This window comes from Rattus norvegicus, chromosome 11 (genome assembly GCF_036323735.1).
Source record: "Rattus norvegicus strain BN/NHsdMcwi chromosome 11, GRCr8, whole genome shotgun sequence".
In the NCBI taxonomy this organism is placed as follows: Eukaryota; Metazoa; Chordata; class Mammalia; order Rodentia; family Muridae; genus Rattus; species Rattus norvegicus.
The window spans coordinates 71393006-71411046 of record NC_086029.1 but is presented as its reverse complement, the minus strand read 5'-3'; the positions used below and the strand labels follow the sequence as shown (position 1 = coordinate 71411046).

Sequence of the window (18041 nt, the reverse complement as noted above, 5' to 3'; positions counted from 1 at the left end):
AAAGGCACAACAGGGAGAGGATCTTTAAAAGGAGGATGTTCGTTATTAACTTTGCAGAAGCAAGTTAGAAAAAAATGCAAACCAACTGCTATTAAAAACTATTCTAGACCAGAAAATTCTCTGGCATATTTTAAACAGATGAAGCATAAGCTAGAAAAACAGAACACTCCTTAAAACAAGAAGGAACATTGTTAGGATTGGGCATAATTGCAGAACTATATGGATGTCAAATCTTCAGCAGTTAATAGAACTGGGTATAGAAAAATGAAACATAAAAACAGGTTGGAAGATATGTTATGGTGCTGTGTTCAACTAAGGACCCTGTGACAACTGAATAAAACTAACAAAGAACAGGAAGAAATAGCAACCTTTCAGATTTATTTTATTAAAATATCCTTGAGGCAATATCTGAATAAAACTAAGATGAGATTCTGAGGTTTAGATGAATATGATTGTAACGAAGTAACATGAGAAAAGAAAAATGTGGAAGATTAGAATTATCCTCAAAGATGGTAAGATTAACAGAGAGAAGCAGCTCAAGCGTGGTGGTTTGAATAGGTATGGTCCTCATGGACTCATGTGTTTGAATACTTGACCCATAGGAAGTGACATTATTAGGTTTGGCCTTATTGGAGGAAATATGTTGCTGTGGAAACAAGCTTTAAGGTCTCCTATGCTCAAGGTACACCCAGTGTGACACACAGCCCCTTCCAGCTGCCTTCGGATCAGATGTAGAACTTTTAGCTCCTTTTCAAGCACCATGTCTACCTGGATGCTGCTACCACCATGATGATAATAGACTAAACTTCTGAACCTGTAAACCAGATGCAATTAATGTTTGTCTTGATAAGAGTTGCTTCGGTCATGGTGTCTCAGTAAAACCCTAACTAGGATACAAGGTAAGCATCAGTGGCGAGAAGAACTGAGAGCAGAGGAGTGAGAATCTCCATCTATAAGACTAACACACATGCCAGGACTGTATCCCAAGAAGGGCAGGGTCCTGATGAATGAGGCTGACTTAGAGTCTCAGGTTGGTTGTTTTAAACTTCCCTTAGAGAAGCTTTCATGTTAACATTACCTACATTCAGATAAACACGTTTCTCTGGCAAAGGTGAATATTTCCTTGGTGAAATTACCATCGACTTTTTCACATAAAGTGAGATATTTTCTGGCTGGTGGAGAAAGCTTACAGACTCCTGAAGCTATAGATTTCATTGAAGTATGAAGCTACATACATCACGAACAGGGGACAGTGATGATGAATTTTTGAGGATCTTAAATGCATATTGGATGGCGTACTTTCTAGACCTATACTTCTTCATTTGTATTACAGACAACAATCACCAGGAATCCTGTTAAGGTTCAGTTTTCCTTGATTTAGAGGCTGATATTCTGAATTCCGAAGCCCTTAAAGATGCCTATACACAGGCACACTGCAATGATGATACACAATTTATATCCAAACAAACATGCAGACTTTTAAAAAAGATTTATTTATTTATTTTATGTGAGTACACTGTTACTCTCTTCAGACACACCAGAAGAGGGCATCAGATCCCATTAAGGATGGTTATAAACCACCATGTGGTTGCTGGGAACTGAACTCTGTACCTCTGGAAAGAGCAGCCAGTGCTCTTAACTGCTGAGCCATCTCTCCAGGCCAAACATGAAGATTTTAAAAGGGGGAAAAAAGCATTTAAGATAGAAGACACTTACTAGGTCACTATTAATTATAGCTAGGGATTGAACTACTCATTTAACAACAAAGATAGTTATGTAAAAAAAAGTGAAATCTTATTTGAACATATGAATTAACCACAATCGATGAACAGTTTCAGAAGAGATTTAGAATATGAATACACACACACATTAATTTGTAACATGTTTCATTGATTTGAAATACATTGGTATTATTTTGTTTTGTTTTTTAACGGAGGTATATGGGCCATAATAGCAACACAAATTTTGTTCTTTCTCCTTTTCTGCTTTTCTTTTCTTTGTTTCCTTTCCTTTTTTCTTTTCTTTTCTTTCTTTCTTTTTTTGAGACATTATCTCACTATGTAGCCCCGGCTAGCCTCAAACTCAGAGATCTACCTGCCCCCCCCAAACTACATCCTATATTAAAGCCACATTTAATATAATCTTTGTGAAGCATATCCCAATTCCGATAGCGGGGTGCTCAGCACTATTTCCTGAACACTACCACTGAACTCACCATTTGTGGATACAGCCGTGGTCTCTCTTTTATGGTTGTCTCCTTTCAGTTAATATCTGTGCCCCACATTCTCCCTCCTCCCTACCCAAGCATTACCACAATACCAGCACTGACTATTCATCCCTCCATTGACACCCCAACTATTCTCCCAGGAGCCATTTCTGTTTCCAATATTAGGCACTGCTGTTCCCTTTAACTACTCTAAAACCTCAGAACCTACACACTCTTAGCCACAGTGTGGTAGCAAGTGGGCCAGTCCCTGCCCCTGACCTGATCTAGCCTGTACACACACTTCCCTGCTGTGGTGCCTTTGCTCCCAATCTCTTGTTCCTATTCTTACTCTCAAATTTTACTTAGCTATCTTTCTTTCCATCACCACCTCATAAAACAGAAATCCAAGAGTTGGCGTGTTGGCTGAGATCTCACCTGAGGCTCTACAAAAGATTCTGTCTTCAAACTCATAGGAGTCTTTGGGAGAATTCATTTGCCTGTACTTGTAAGACACATGGTCCTTCGACATGTGGCCCCCTTTATCTTTAAATCAGCCATCTCTAGCTTCGTGAGACTTTAAATGTCTACTATCAAACAGAGACCTCTCTCTGCTTCCCAGGGCTGAATGATTGAACTGGTTCTACCTGGATAATCCATATAAGCTCCATATTCCAAGGTCTGGTGACTTAACTACTGTTATCAAAGTCGGCTTCCCCCCTACTCCCCCCACCCCATATAGCATATTCATTAGAATACCCCAGGAAGTCAAGACCATGAGAACCAAACTTCTGCCCAATCCATTGAAATTCCATGTCAGAAACAAATGTTTATTCTTCTCTATTAAGGGTTTCAATGCTAACTATGAATTATGACCAGGTAGAGAGCATTAGCAATTAATGCCTAATGCTTTTAATAAGTTCATCTAAAATCGAATATCCAAGATTCAAGGCTGTCTCCATTTGTGTGCTGAGTTCAGGGGACGGCTATCTATGTGTGTGCAGGTGAACACGTAAGTATGTAAAGGGCAAAGATCAACCTCATAAATTGCTTTTCAGGTGCCATCCAGCTCACGTTTTGCAACAGAAGTTCTCACTGGCCTGAAACTCCCCAGTTAGGCTAGATTAACTGGCCACCTGTTAATATAATATTTTACATTTTCACTGGCCACCTGTCTCTGTCTTCCAATCACTGGAATCATAAGCACATGATACCACACATGACTTTCTCACATGATTTCTGTGGGTTCACCCCAGGTCCTCATTTTTACATAAGTCATAATTTTTTATTGGACATTTTGTATTTACACTTCAAATGTTATCCCCTTTTCCAGTTTCCCCTCTGCAAACCCATACATATCTTATTTCCTCTCCCCCTGCTTCTGTGAGGGTGCTCCCCGACTCCTGCCTCACCTTTCTGGCATTCTCCTACACTACAAGGGCCTCTTCTCCCATTGATGCCAGATAAGGCCATCCTCTGCTACATATGCAGCCGGAGCCATGGCTCCCTCCATGTTCACTCTTTGGTTTGTGGTTTAGTCCCTGGGAGCTCTGAGGGGTCTTGTTGGTTGATATCATTGTTCTTCCTATGGGGTTGCAAACCCCTTCAGCTCCTTCAGTCCTTCCCCTAATTCCTTCATTGTGGTCCCCATGCTCAATCCAAAGGTTAGCTGTGAGCATCTGCATCAGGATTGATCAGGCTCTGGTAGAGCCTCTCAGGAGACAGCTATATCAGGCTCCTGTCAGCAAACACTTCTTGGAATCAGCAATGGTGTCTGGATCTGGTATCTGCACATGGGGTGAATCCACTGGTGGGACAGTCTCTGGATGGCCTTGCCTTCAGTCTCTGCTCTACTCTTTGTCCCCATATTTCCTTTAGATAGGAGCAATTCTGGGTTAAGATTTTGGAGATGAGTGGGTTGCCCCATCCCTCAACCGGGGACTGGGCATCTGCTGTCACCTGAGTTTCTTATCTTAGCCATTCTGACTGGTGTGAGGTGGAATCTCAGGGTTGTTTTGATTTGCATTTCCCTGATGACTAAGGACGTTGAACATTTCTTTAGGTGCTTCTTGGCCATTTGATAATCCTCAGTTGAGAATTCTTTATTTAGTTCTGTACCCCATTTTTTAATATGGTTATTTGTTTCTCTGGAGTCTAACTTCTTGAGTTCTTCGTATATATTGGATATTAGCCCTCTATCAGTGTAGGATAGCAAAAATTATTCTGAACATTAAAAGAACTTCTGGAAGAATCATCATCTGGGACCTCAAGCTGTATTGCAGAGCAATAGTGATAAAAACTGTATGGTATTGGTATAGAGACAGGCAGGTAGATCAATGAAACAGACTGAAGACCCAGAAATGAACTCACACACCAATGGTCACATGATCTTTGACAAAGGAGCAAAAGCTATCCAATTGAAAAGAGACAGCATTTTCAACAAATGGTACTGGTTCAACTGAAGGTCAGCATGTAGAAGAATGCAGATCAACCCATTCTTATCTTCTTGTACAAAACTCAAGTCCAAGTGGATCAAGGACATCCATATAAAACCAGATACACTAAATCTAGTAGAAGAGAAAGTCGGGAAGAGCCTAGAACACATGAGTACAGGGGAAATTTTCCTGAACAGAACACCAGTGGCTTATGCTCTAAGATCAACAATCAACAATGAAACCTCATGAAATTGAAAAGCTTCTGTAAGGCAAAGGACACTGTCAATAGGACAAAATGGCAACCAACAGAATGGTAAAGAATCTTTACCAAGGGGCTCAAGACCTCATATGAACAACAACGCCAAGCAACCAGAGCTTCCAGGGACTAAGCCACTACCCAAAGACTATACATGGACTGACCCTGGGCTCCAACCTCATAGGTAGCAATGAATAGCCTAGTAAGAGCACCAGTGGAAGGGGAAGTCCTTGGTCCTGCCAAGACTGAACACCTAGTGAACGTGATTGTTGGGGGGAAGGTGGTAATGGGGGCAGGATGGGGAGGGAAGCCCATGTAGAAGGAGAGGGGGAGGAGTTAGGGAGATGTTGGCCCAGAAACCGGGAAGGGGAATAAAAATCAAAATGTAAATAAGAAATACTCAAGTTAATAAAGATAAAAAAAAGAATCTTTACCAATCCTACATCCAATAAACGGCTAATATTCAATATATACAAAGCCTTATATTTTTAACATCCCACTGACTCAAATCCTAGCCCTAATGGTGAATCATTGTTCATTATTCTTCTTGGACAGTTTCTTGGCAAATGTACTTTTCATCATCCCTTCTATATCACTAGGTCTCCAGTCCACTTCTTTATCCCTGGCAGGCCTTGCCGCCATTTCTGATTCAGTCTCTCAAGTGCCTGCAATGAGGAAGTGAATCCTTCACAATTGTCAGATCATTCCATCACAAGCTCTAAGCATTTAACCCATAGTGCAAAAGTCATCTCCTGGGAACCTATTCTAGTCCTTTTAGAGAACCCATGTATTTTTATACTGCTGAATGATCATTTTGAGTGTACAGTTCAGTATTCTTTTCAAAGTAATATTTGAAATCAGCAAAGATTTCCTTCTCTGCTGCATTTGACTTGATTTCCTATCTCCTATCCCAGTATCATTCACAAGACTTCCTCAAAGCACAAACTAATTCTCAAGGACTTGTATAAAATTTAGTATAAAAGTTTAGTATAAAAGATCATATGCACCATGACATTTTAAAGAACTATATATGTGACAGTTCTCAGACTTTGGCTCTGAACACTGTCCTCTTTCATTGCTGAAGCTCACATTCAAGAAGTAGTCTTTATGGGGTTGGGGATTTAGTTCAGCGGTAGAGCGCTTGCCTAGTGAGCGCAAGGCCCTGGGTTCGGTCCCCAGCTCCGAAAAAAAGAAAAAAAAAAAGAAGTAGTCTTTATTTATTACTGAGTGTGTGGTTTTGCTCATTATAATTATACTAGGATAATTCACCATAGATATCCTGTACTGGCTTCACATTCAAACAGATTTGCCAGCTAATGTATGGATTACTCAATTGTAATTGAGTAATTACTTCTTAATTACCATATTTTCATACAACTTTCACTTCGTACAGGGCTCTCAGCTAGGGTGAATGTTACTTGAAAATATCTGGAAATACATGGTTTTGAACTATGAGAGAGAGAGAAAGAGAAAGAGAGAGAGAGAGAGAGAGAGAGAGAGAGAGAGAGAGACCCAATGCATACTGTATATTTTTATTTCAAAAAAAAGAAGAAGGCTCTCTAGAAGGAAGTCCAGGTAAAGGAAGAATGTCCCCATTGAGCTTCGTGACTTTTTACTTTACAATTCAACAAATCCATCCCATTGATCCCCTTTTGGAATTGTCTGTGGTAGAAAGAGTTATATAATTCAAAAATTGGTCATCCTTTTATTTAATTCTAGTGGCGTTAAATTTGTAAACTACTTACAGCCAAGATACTCTGCAAAGATTAACCACCCCCCCTTAAAATCATATTTAGAGCCATTACCACTTTGTCACACCAACTGATCCTTCAGTTCCTAGAACACAACTGTCTCTATCCTAGAGGTTTTGCCTGTGTCCATATGTCTAGATTTCTCCTATTAAATTGTTAACTTTACATTCTTAGCTCTAATGATGCTTCTTCAAAGAATTTTTCCTTCGCCCCTCTGAACAAAATCAAATAATGAGTATCACATTGCTTTGCTATTAGACTCTGCAGTTCTGATGCTGTACCACTATTCACAATGTTAATTATCATAATTACTGATCTTTAATGTGCATTAAATGTACCACTACATTATAATCGGTAATCTGTCGGGAACCATGTGATTTTGCTTTCTCTTACATGTAATGCCTTCCACAGTTCCTAGTATTGAGTGAATATTCTCCTTGCTAAATAAATAAATAAACACATATTTATATATTTATTTTCTTATTTATTTCTTTATTCTTTTCAAATTTCTTAAAGAGGTTCATATAGCTTGCTATGTTTGTACTGTTTCTGTGCAAAACAATGCTAATTTTGCTGTCTGATAAAGGACCTACTAACAGAAGAGTGTACCTGTTTAAATAAATCATATAAAATTCATCATATATATTTAATTATATATATGTACATATACAAATGCATATACATTTACATGTACACACACCCGGTTGAAAACTCCCTGATTAGTTGATGACAGTGTTGGTCATTGTCATCTGATCAGATCTTACCCTGCTTGTTTGTGTCCTAAATGGCCTTCTAAATGGTCCTTCATTCATTCACTAACAGTGGTAGATAGTGCCTGCTGATAGTGATTTTCTGAAATCCAGTATTAATTGATAGCTTTCCTCTTGGGAAAAATAAACATTTTAACATTTTACAGTTCCAGTGAAATGGGAAGGCATGTATTTATTCTTTGACTAGCTCTACTATGGACCAGTATATTGGCTTTTTCTTCAGCCAATTATTTTTATTATCAACCTTATTCTTTGTTAATATTTTAGTCTGCGTGTATCTCATAAGTATGCTAGAATATAATCATGGGTAGAAACTCAGCCAGCAGTCAGTTTGTCAAAAATGTCCTCCCTCTCCCAGTATTATTATTATTATTATTATTATTATTATTATTATTATTTTGGTAATAAATCGATGAGGCCAGCTTTACCCTAACTGTGTCACTGTGTCACACCGCTTACTTGTCCAATAGAGAGAAGTCCCAAGGACAGAGCACTTGTTTACTTGTAAACCAGCAGAGAGCTCAGACTACCTAGGATTTTTAGGAATTCTGACCACAGCAATACCTAATTGTCATTTTCGTCAGAATTCTACCTTCTTTCTCACACAGTTTTCTAACAGTTTTGGTTCTATAACTCGGTATCACACAATTATTTTCATTATCTCATTCTGTTCCCAGATAGCTGGATGTGGACTCCGAACTTAGGCATATTATAATGCCATGCTACAAAAAGAAGGAGACAATAGAACTGTGGCTAAGGCTATGGGAACTAATTAGGCAGTAGTGACACTCCTTAAAAGGGGGGAACAGACTGAACTCAGGCGTGGTGTGTGCTAATATTCAGGGGATCTCATCTAAGAGGGCAGGTTACTCTAGGAAGAATCTTTGGATAGCAGTACTATAGTGACACTATTCTATATTCTATTACTATTCTAAAAGCAGTTAGGCTAATCCAAGTTGAAATGAGCCTCAAACTAAGGCCCAACTCCCAGGGAGCACAAGCTAAATGGGTGGGGTGAGGTGGGTAGGAGATCAAGTACCAGGTAAATGGCTTGGAGATTAAGCCAAAGCTATTGCCTCAGCAGGAAGCTAGATGGCAAGCCAGAAAGGAAACAGAGTTTGGCACATGAACAGGCTACATATGTTGAGCATTACCAGGCATATTGCTCCTTACTGCAGAAGCAGGTGCAGAGGGTTCTGCCTGGGACACTGAATGACAGACTAGAAACCAGAGACTATTTCCAGACTCTCCCTACCTGAAAATTTGAGCAATTAAGATAATGACAAGTATGGCCAATGGTTCATAGTGTTGTAAAATTAAATCTATAAGAAAAAGGTTGTTGGTGCTGGGGTCTGGGTAAGATAAGGAAAAAGCAAAGAGCCAAGTATTAGATACTCCTGAGAAAATGAAAGTCAAATGCCTAGGATATATGCATGCCTTTGCAACAGTACTAGCTACAGCTGCTATCCCATAGAACTGAAACTCTGAATGACAGGTACACACACGCGCACACACACACATGCACACACACAAATACACACACTCAGACACACACACATACACACACGCACGCACGCACGCACACACACACACATACACATACATGCACACACACATATGGCTGGGGAGTATAGCTAGGCTGATAGAGTATATGTATCTGAGTTTAATTCCTTAGACTCTATATAAAAATGCTGGGTGTGGTAATCCACATTTGTAAACCCACACAAAGACAGGAGGATCCCTGGACTTCTGTGGCCAGGAAGTCTAGAATAATTGCTGAGGTCCAGGCCAAAGATAGACTCTGTTTCTAAGATGAGGCACTGTATTTCTGAGACGCCGGGGGTTGTCCTCTGGCTCATTCTCACAAGACCACATGTAGGTATCTGTACTCAGACATACATGTGAACACACACACACACACACACACACACACACACACAAAGTAGATTCCTTTGTCTTTATGAATGAATGCATTTTGTGTTTTCATCCTAAGATTTCTCCATTGTACTCCCATTGCATAAAGCTTTTAAGAATATTTTGTGCCTCTGTCTCCTGGGAGCAGGCTTAAAATGATAGGCAATTCATTTGGTGAATTGGTATACCGTGAGATAGACAGTGGATTTCCTTTCTAACACTACACAAATCTATAGCGACTCTACAGTAACAGCAATACATCATCTGTCTGGCCGCTTGCCTTAGCATTCAATATTCCAGTGTGGATCACCCGAACATCACCCACGTTCCATAACCTTCAGGCTTGGGAATATCTGAGAAACCCAAGCAATACCTAATTTACTTTACTGTGATTCTCCCACTTGCAACTATATGGGAAGGGCTTCTAACCTCAAAATTTCCTGTTAGTTTTATATATAAATGATTAGTAATATAAATAGGAATAAGGATAGCTAATAGGAACTGAAATTCTGTCTCTGATTGAGTACCAGTCCTACCTCCTACTATGGTTCCAATAACTGCACTTATTATGATGTATCTACTTGATTTTCATATTTCTTCTGTTTTGTTTTTTCTTCCTTTTCACTTTTATTTTGGTGCTAGTGATTAATTATATACTTCTCCAATCATACATTTAAGAACTATTAACTGGACTGGAAAGGTAATTTAGTAGTGTACCGACCTAGTGTGTACAACACTTAATCTTCAGTATCCACAAGACTGAGCATGGTGGCACAAGCCTTTGACCCCAACACTCAGGAGGTGGTGGCAAAAAAATCAGACATTCCAGGTCATGCTTCACTAGTATTGTCTTTTCAGTGAGTTTAAGGTCAACTTGGACAATATGAGACAATGTCTCAAATTAAAAGGGGCAAAAATGATGATTGATGCCTATTTTGTGCCAGGTATTAAATGTAGATATTACCAATTTAACAATGAGTAGAGTAGCCTTCCCTTCCATGCAATTTTTTTTCCGAGTTTCAAATATTCCAGGGAGGCAGTGTGGCTGGACAAGTGTGTTTTAGGAAGAACGTGGGACAAGAGGAACCAGTGATAGCAGTCAGTTGTCTAATGTCCTTTTTTTCTACCTGGATAAGAATTGTGGCTAGCCTGGGAGAAGCTTGCTTACAATCCTTAGGCTGGACCTAAGATCTAGGGTCTGGATGGTAGATCTAGAGGCTTATAACCGGACATCTAGAAAGCTACAGGCTTTGAAAGCCAGAGTTTTAGCTCGAACCATTCCAGAAAGTTGGAGCATTATAGCCCTCTGAACATTAACCACCAGTGGTCCCAGCATTTCTTAGCTAATATTCTCAGCTCCCAGCTGTAGTTAGTCATAAGCAGCCTGCATTTCTGTCTAGTGTGACTGCTCTCAATATGTGTCTCAAGTACTACAATCCTTAGCCATACAGGGATAGCAGTGTTCTGGCCTAGGCTATCTGAGACCATTGGCCATTAAACCTTGGCAGCTCTCTAGAACTCTCCAGGTGCCCAGAACCCATTGTCTCTCATCTTTAGTTCCTCATAGTCCATGTCTTTGTTACCTCTATTTCCACATCATCTCTACCCCTCCATTCTCTGCAATTCCTCACTTGTACTCTGGTCTTGTATGTGGCTACCTCTGCCTTGCTGGCACATTTGGTGTGTGCTTCTACAGCTCCAGTGTCCCTTCTGCCAACTTCTGCTTATGATACAAGACCCCCATCCAAGTATACTAATGATAAAGATCAAATGCAAACACGAAAAGACAACTCAAAAACATCTTGAATCAGAGCCTAATGTTGTAGCATCAGGGGACAGCACAGAAAGTTGTCTGTTTGTTCAGATAGAAGGAAGGTATGGCAAGAGTGTCTACACCAATCTCTCAGTACTTCATGCAGATGAAAGACAGTGTTTGGACCCATCAGTGACCATTCTCCCTCCAGTCTCCATGAAAAGAGCTGCAGAGTCGATTAGTGTTCATCAAAGCACATGATGGCAAAAAGTGTGGGTACAGTTATGGGGAGATGGTGACATACTGTGAAATCATTATAAACATCTTGCTGCACATTGCATGACCCGTCTTTCTAAAAAAGTTCAGAGTTAATATTCAAAGTTTTACTATAATAGCTGGTAGGCTTGCTTTATTTCTTTTATCTCTTTAAGACGTTCAGATTTGATATCCTGATGATACCCGAGGGCTGCACGGTGGTAATTTATTGAGTCTGAAGCTGCCTTCATTGATGAGGATTCTGTGTCTGCTGCATTCACAGGGTCTGTTTGCATTGTCACACTTTTATTACAATGTTCCTGGGTATTCATGCTACCCACCTATGATTATACAATAACAGGAGAGGGGGATTTTATAAATATTAATGCCATTCTTTGGGGAAAAGGCATGACAACTTTTATTTCATGGAGGTAAACATTGGCTGTTCATTAACATGTAGGCTCAAAGTTGTGGTCCTGAAAGCCAAAGGATCTTGAGATGAAATGTAGATCAGCTTCTTAATTTCCACCCCCTCCTAAATAACTATGACCTATGACCCCCCGATAAATTGGTCTTTTTAAATATAAATCCTCCAAGAAATGAATCTAGGAGGTATGATTTAGGAAAACGTAGCCACTGCAATCAAAAAGGGTGGTCCTTAAGTGTCTCGGAAGGTAATTAAATGCAGGCTTTGTGTCTATTATGGACTTGCCAAATGAGAACCCCCAAATCCAGCAGTCTGTACTGGAAAATAGTTCCTTAGGTAAATCTTTGTACCTTACACCGCTGATGCTCCAGGATGCGACAACAGTCTGCTCCGGACTGGTTACCCTGGTGGAAGAGCTGGTCTACCTTGAGGTTGCCGATAGCAGAAGCCACATCTCCCCCAGTGATTCTAAGTGCCACTTGGTGCTGCTGGAGGAGACGCCTTGCACACTCAGTTCTACCTGCACAATCTTCCTCTGCCACTTGGGGTCTGACAAGGGGTCTCCAGAGGGGACAGTGGCTTTGCTGGTGCTCCAGTGCAGTGATTATGCGAGGGTTCTCTTTTGGGTCAGGCTTTGTGGGGCTGGATGGGCCGAGAAGAACTGCCGATAATAGGTGGACACGGGGGAGGTCTGGTGGGTGTGGAGTTACGTCTGCGAGTCTTTGAGGCAAAGCTCTTGTAACCTCCTGTGGGTCTAGGGCCAGAGGCAGAACTGACTCCAGACTCTTGGAAATGCCTTTCGCCTTCTGCAGTAGCACCTTCCTTCTCTAGCTCTGTGCTGGGGTAGATCTTATAACATTGCCTTCTCCCTGTCTGTGTCCTCTCTGCATTTCGCCCCACCGGTAGGGGAACCTCTGTGGGCAGGGTGGGTGACTGGTAAATCCCCCAAGTCTGCTAGTGTCACTGCTGAAGCTGGAAAGTTGCCCACTTTGAGGGTACAACCACTCTGTCCCTTCCAGGTTGTGGTGTCCGGGCTGCCCTCAAAGACAGTGATGGGGTCACGGGGCTCCATCCGCAAAGAACCTAGCTGTGTGACCTCCCTCACAGATGCCCATCAGAAAGCCAAGCGTCTTGAAGCAGTCCTTCCAGGTTGGAAAAGCTAGGCTGGTCTGCAGGATGAGGGGCCCAGCAAAGCAAGGCGAGGGAATAGAGGACTCCGGAACAGAGAGGAGGCTTTGGCAGCCTGGCTTGGTCCTTCTCCAGCCGCTGTAGGATGAGGTATGGTGGAACACTTGCCCAGGTTTCCTTGCCTCCAGAAAACATTTCCCAGAGTGTCACGCCAAATATCCACACGTCATGAGAAGGCTCCCTGGCTTAGGCTGTCTGGGGCACATCGGGAATAGGGGATGGAAAGGGTCCACCCATAATGTAGCGGCTCCCGGCCCCATCCAGTGGCCGCACCAGTTCAAAATCCACCACCTTGATCATTCAAGGTGAGGCTAGCAGGAGGTTGCAGGGTAGCGAGATCCCGGTGCACTAACACACAGGACCCCAAGTATGCCATAGCTCCTGCCAACTGACACAGAAAAAGGCACAGTAGGGCCACAGGCAGTGGGGGGCGTCGGTGCTGGGGCAGTCAGGCACGCATGCAGGGAGCCCAGTGGCCCAAGTTCCGCCACCATCTGTAGAGGCTGGCCCAGTACGAAGCTATGCAGGCGCAGTACAGTACAAGTGGGTGCTCTAACTTCATCATGACAGACACTTCCTGCAGGAAGTCTCCCAGTTCTGTGCCCATCGGACCCTGGGGACCCACATGGAGGAACTTGACAGCCACTGGGATAATTTGGCCACTGGGTAGTGTCCATAGCCCTCGATGTACAACACCAAAGCAGCTTGAGCCTATCACCTCCCCTCTGCACACAGCAACCTCTGGAGTCAGACACTTGGGTCTCCCCTCTGAGTGTGGAGGGATCTCCTGTTCAGGAGCAAAACCCCAGTTCTTAGACTTGATCCCCGAACAGTACCTCTTTAGAGCTTCAGTAAGTCTGAGCTCGTCAGGCTTGTCCATGCCAGTGTTGTCCAGGTCCTCAGGCCTTACAAAATCAAAATGTTCTGGCCGAGTGACATTGAGATGGGCCGGTAGAACTGGATCAGCTGGATGTCCCAGAGCAGCAGAAGGAGCCACCGGGAACTGTCTTCCAGGAGCATGTCTGGGGTTAGACCTCTCAGGAAGATGGCAGTCTGTTTCTGCCTGGCGAAGGCAGAAGAGGCAGCTGCCTGGTTATTTCTTGAGATAAATTCCTAAAGCAAAATTGTTGAGTAAAAGATTGTATATACTTAAAATAGCATATTTTTAAATTCATGGTCTTCCTAAAACATTGTCACTACTACAAAATGAATTCTATTCGAACTATTTTTCCATAATTGATACTTCTAGCAATATATCTAATATTAATTTCATTATTTTGTTTAGATGTGTTTGATTAACAGTAAAAATATATCTATTTTGTACTTTTACTAGCTGGTTTGTATTTTCTCTTATGAGTTTCCTCTTGTCTTTAATTTTTCTAGTCAAATAAAATAGGATAGTTTTATATTTTAAACTTTTGCTCAGAATTTATTGATTTCTTTTCTATTTTTATATTGACAAATAGAAATTGTATATATTTATGATACAAAATGATGTTTTGATATATTCATAATAGCAAATCACAAATTCTAATTAGTAGATGTGATACCACATAAAACGACAAAATAAAGAAGATTTAAAAAGATTAAAGATTAGAGAACTAAAATAAAATAAAAATTGAGAAAGACACATGTAAAGCAAAATCTAGAAATGAAGAATAAACTCAAAACAGAGGGAAATGCTAAAATGGACACAGAAATGAAGAATACCAAACATAGACACAAACAAGAAAAGAAGCCTGTGGACACAATGACATGCCAAGATGTGCATTAATAATGGCACAGGACAGAGATCAAAAGTAACTAAAGGCACATAGCAACAGATAGCTGATCCACATGGAAAGGTGCCTACAGAATAGGAAAAAATATTTACCAACTGTACGTCCAATAGAGGACTAATATCTAGAATATACAAAACTAGTTACTGACTTGGGAAAACAAGCAACCTAATTTTAAAATGAGGCATGGAATTAAACAGAGACTACACAAAGAGATGAACTACAAGTGGTTGAGAAGTGTTTTGTGCTTGTTTCATTTTATTAACTTTTTTAAGCCATCAAGAAAAAGGAGATGATATATCATCTACTGAGTCAGAATGACTGAGATCAAACAAAAAGACCAACAGCAATAAAACAAAAACACAAAGAAAATCGTAACAAGTCCTGGAGTGGCTGTGGGGAAAAGGAACAGTCACTGCTCTTGGGAGTGCAAACTGGTACAGCCATTATGAAAGTCAGTGGGGAGGTTCCTCAAAAGACTAGAACCACATCTACCATGTAATCCAGATATACCACTTTTAGTCACATAGTCCAAGGACTTTACATCCTACTACAAAAACACCTGCTCGTCCAGTTCATTCCCTAAATTCACAATATCCAAGAAACTGAAACAGCCTAGACGTCCACTAATGGATTAAGTGGCCAATAAAAATGTGTTACGTTTATTCATGGAATACTATTCATTTGTTAAGAAATTTGAAATTATAAAATCTGCAGATACATGGACAGAATTGGAAGTGAATCTATCTGAGTCTGACGACCCAGGACAAGAATACGAACATCACACGTTTCATTTGAGGATGCTAATTTTGACTCTTTAAATATGTGTGCTCCGTTTGGAATAGCCATGGAGGTCAGAATGTTAGAAAGGGGCTATGAAGATGGCTCAGCAGTTTGACAGCAGGAACAAGACTTGAACAAGCTCACAGTAGACAAAATCCAAGCATGGGGATGTGCACACGATGCCCCAGATTTAGTGGAGATGTTACTGGTAATTGACAGCTACTGGGGAAGAGTTTGTTTGTTTGTTTGTTTGTTTGTTTGTTTGTTTTTAGGTTGTAGCACCTGGTAGATGCCACAACATGCTAACATGCTCCAGTAGAGGGCCATACATGCAAGAGTCTTTTTTTCTTTTTATGAATGAATTAGGACACAGATTTGGATGGGTAGAATCTGGAAAGAGATGGTGGATGGAAATAAATATGATCAAATACAACATGTGAAATTCTCAAGTAATAAAAATATTGCAGTAAGGTATAGTACATGGAACAATTGTTAAGTGTAATTGTTATTTTTGTTTTGTACATATATTTGTGTATTATGGACATGTTGCCTGTTTGAAGGTAAAGTGTGTGTGTGTGTGTGTGTGTGTGTGTGTGTGTGTGTTTGTGTGTAGGTGCATGTGTGTCATAGTGTGTGAAAAGGGATTAGAGGTTACCCTCAGGTGTCAGTCTCATCTTCCAACCAGGTTTGAAGCAGTTTCTTTGCTGTTCACCATTGTGTATTCAGGGCTACCAGATCTACAAGCTTCCAGGAATTTTGTCTTGTCTCTGTCTTCAGACTTACTATAGGTGCACTGAATTATAGATGTAAATTTTACTACAGCATTCAGTTTTACATGATGGGCTTTGGGAATCCAAACTCAGGTCTTGACGTTTGCAAATCAAGTGCTTTATCCATTGAGCCTTCTCTGCGATCCACATGAGAAATATTGATTATCTATCTGTCATCTATCTATATATCAATTTCTATATAGTTATATATGTAATATACATATTCATAGACATATAATAGATACATAAAGCACACACACATAACCAAAAAAGAGTTTCAAAAAAGAAAAATGGTCACACAACAACAGACTTAGCAACATATGATAAGCGAACTCAGAGAAGAGCATTTCATGAGTCAAAACCTAATAAATAATATGGCTAATATTTTATCATAATAAGCTATACTTATGACTTAACAGTGTGTGACATTGTCACATCTAGGAGCCAGAGCTAAATATAATATTCTTTCTATTCCTTTGCAGATGAGATAAATTAAAACTGAGATATAATTATAGAATTAAGTTTCTGTCTTTATTTTGGAAGCATTAAAAAAAGCCTTGTTTAGAAAATGCACACACAACTCCCCCAAAGTTTTATTTATATTCCTTAAAAATGTACAGATAAGTTATCCATTTTCTTTCATTAGACATAGTGATGGAAAATTTTAAATCTTTCAGGAGTCATGTAAACCCCATAGAAAGAACCACAGGTCACTCTAGAGCTAAATCCGTTACTAAATAGTAACACAAAATAACAGACACAAATTCATCAGTTTATGAATTACGGTTGTGAAGGAACAACAAAAATTCATCATCTGACAAGATTATGGTAAAATTAATCTCACTTGTTTATTAAAGCCACTTCTCTGAAAAGAAACTTTTTTATTTATTTATTTTTTTTATTAACTTGAGTATTTCTTATATACATTTCGAGTGTTATTCCCTTTCCCGGTTTCCGGGCAAACATCCCCCTCCCCCCTCCCCTTCCTTATGGGTGTTCCCTTCCCAACCCTCCCCCCATTGCCGCCCTCCCCCCATAGACTAGTTCACTGGGGGTTCAGTCTTAGCAGGACCCAGGGCTTCCCCTTCCACTGGTGCTCTTACTAGGATATTCATTGCTACCTATGGGGTCAGAGTCCAGGGTCAGTCCATGTATAGTCTTTAGGTAGTGGCTTAGTCCCTGGAAGCTCTGGTTGCTTGGCATTGTTGTACTTTTGGGGTCTCGAGCCCCTTCAAGCTCTTCCAGTTCTTTCTCTGATTCCTTCAATAGGGGACCTATTCTCAGTTCAGTGGTTTGCTGCTGGCATTCGCCTCTATATTTGCTGTATTCTGGCTGTGTCTCTCAGGAGCGATCTACATCCGGCTCCTGTCAGTCTGCACTTCTTTGCTTCATCCATCTTGTCTAATTGGGTGGCTGTATATGTATGGGCCACATGTGGGGCAGGCTCTGAATGGGTGTTCCTTCAGTCTCTGTTTTAATCTTTGCCTCTCCCTTCCCTGCCAAGGGTATTCTTTTTCCTCATTTAAAGAAGGAGTGAAGCATTCACATTTTGATCATCCGTCTTGAGTTTCGTTTGTTCTAGGGATCTAGGGTAATTCAAGCATTTGGGCTAATAGCCACTTATCAATGAGTGCATACCATGTATGTCTTTCTGTGATTGGGTTAGCTCACTCAGGATGATATTTTCCAGTTCCAACCATTTGCCTACGAATGAAAAGAAACTTTTAAGCATCTCTGTGGATGGAGCCACCTTACTAT

At 40.6% G+C, this 18041-nt stretch overlaps 1 pseudogene; it reads right to left on the bottom strand.

Moving 5' to 3' along the window:
• Nucleotides 1–11320: 11320 nt before the first annotated feature.
• On the bottom strand, nt 11321–13972 carry Tnk1-ps1 (tyrosine kinase, non-receptor, 1, pseudogene 1; annotated as a pseudogene).
• Between the last annotated feature and the right edge of the window lie 4069 nt (nt 13973–18041).